The sequence below is a fragment of the Acinonyx jubatus genome, chromosome F2 (genome assembly GCF_027475565.1).
Source record: "Acinonyx jubatus isolate Ajub_Pintada_27869175 chromosome F2, VMU_Ajub_asm_v1.0, whole genome shotgun sequence".
NCBI lineage: Eukaryota > Metazoa > Chordata > Mammalia > Carnivora > Felidae > Acinonyx > Acinonyx jubatus.
Genome location: NC_069394.1, coordinates 81,034,833 through 81,036,871, shown reverse-complemented (window position 1 = coordinate 81,036,871; position 2,039 = coordinate 81,034,833). Strand labels below are relative to the sequence as shown.

Sequence of the window (2,039 nt, the reverse complement as noted above, 5' to 3'; positions counted from 1 at the left end):
AATTTACCATCTGAATCATTTTGAAGTGTATTGTTCAGTAGTGCTAAGTATATTCACATAACTGTGCAACAGATCTCTAGAACGTTTTCATCTTGCAACACTGAAGCTCTAAATCCATTAAACACTCACCCCCCTCGCCACAACCTTGGCTATCACTTTTCTACTTCTTGTTCCTATGAATTAGCAACTTTAATTTTGTTTAACGTTTTTCATTTTTGAGAGAGAGAGACAGAGCATGAGTGGGGGAGGGGCAGAGAGGGAGGGAGACACAGAATCTGAAGCAGGCTCCAGGCTCTGAGCTGTCAGCGCAGAGCCCGATGGGAGGCTCAAACCCACGAACTGCCAGATCGTGACCTGAGCCGAAGTTGGATGCTTAACGGATAGAGCCATGTAGGCGCCCCTGAATTAGCAACTTTAGATACCTCATATAAATGGAATCATACAGTAATTGTCCTTTTGTGTCTTTTCACTTAGCACAACGTCTTCAAGGTTTCCTCACGTAGTACCAAAAGTGAGAATTTTGGGAAGTGTCACTGTTTGTAGTGGACATCATGGCTTCAAGTTTACTTTGTGGAGTTGGAGCACTGGCTGCCAGCCCTTAGGGCCTGTGGTCCCAATGAAGTTGCTGCAGTGCACTCCATGGCATCTGGAGGTGGTGTTTCTACTGAAGACCAGCAGGTGACTGGGCTGGAGAGGGAGGTCATGATGGCTGCATGGAAGGGACTGGACCCATATAATATACTAGGCCCAATGGCAGCTTCAGCCACCAAGGAAGACCCTAATTTAGTCCCATTACCAACAAGTGAGCGATGGACCGCATCTGTGAAGGGGACAGTAGTGCAGTCATCTGGTTTTGGCTGCACAAAGGCAAGTCTCAGTTATGCCCTCACTGTGGAACCCATTACAAGCTGGTGCCCCACCAGTTGGCCCACTGACCTTCTGCTCTAACTTACTCAAAATGTTCTGTAAAGTTTCTTCTTTCCAGTAAAGACTAGCTATTATATTAGTTCCTTCTCCCATTAAAAAAAAAGTGAGAATTTCCTTCCTTTTAAAGGCTGAATAATATTGCATGCACACACCACATTTTCCTTATCAATCTGTAAAAGGACATTTGGATTGCTTCCACCATCTCTTGGAAGCGGTGAGCAATGCTGTGATGAACATAGGTGTGCAAATATCTCCTTGAGATAGTGTTTTGAGTTCTTTTGGATTTATACCCAAGTGGGAATCACTGGATCATAAGGTAATTTTAGTTTTAATTTTGGGGAATAAAGTTTTTTGTTATTCAACAAAACAGTTTTCTTTTTCCAGAGTTGGTTTAGATTTCTAAGTTTGCACTACTATTTTAAAAATCTTCCATTTTGGATGTTCTTTCTTTTGGCCTTTATCTTATCGTTTTGAACTTTATCTATTACTTAAAGAAACACCTGCTTCTGGATACAATTCCTCCGCTAGATCTCCAGTTTTCTTTGTTTCTACTTACTTCTGACATTATACTTGTTCACTTTTCTGTAATTTGCTACTGTACCAATTCTCCATCTTCATTTGTTTTGACTGCTTTCTTCTTAATAAATGTCTGCAACTCTTTATTCTGTAAAAACTGTATCTTAGGGTTGACCAGCAACTTGTGTCTGCTAAAATGGTGTTTACATGGCTCAATATTTTCCCCTCCAAAGTGAGGGAAACTCAAGCTGATGAATCAATTGGCAGTATGCTCAGTAAATTGTGTATTAGAAAATTCTGTTAGTTATTTGAGGCTAATAGTTTCTATCTTTGAGGTCTAGATAAGACTCCAAGTCACCCTGGGCTCTGACATTTACAGGGCTTGTTTTAATGTTACCTCCATCACATTTAGGGACCTGAAGATCCATGCAGAAGTTTAAAGTTTCTAGATCCCTCCCATCTTGCTCTTCTAGTGGCTTTTGGGAATGTCCAGGCAAAATGGAGTCTGAAGATACCTCCTTTGAGAGTGGAGTATTTCCTGGATATTGTTATGATGCAGTGACTTGTCAGATTTGAGATCTTATAACCAACAGCTT

The 2,039-nt window shown here is 41.1% G+C and overlaps 1 pseudogene; it reads left to right on the top strand.

The window, feature by feature from the left end:
• Positions 1-250: 250 nt before the first annotated feature.
• Positions 251-1,804, top strand: LOC128312869 (cytochrome c oxidase subunit 5B, mitochondrial-like; annotated as a pseudogene).
• The last annotated feature ends 235 nt before the right edge of the window (positions 1,805-2,039 follow it).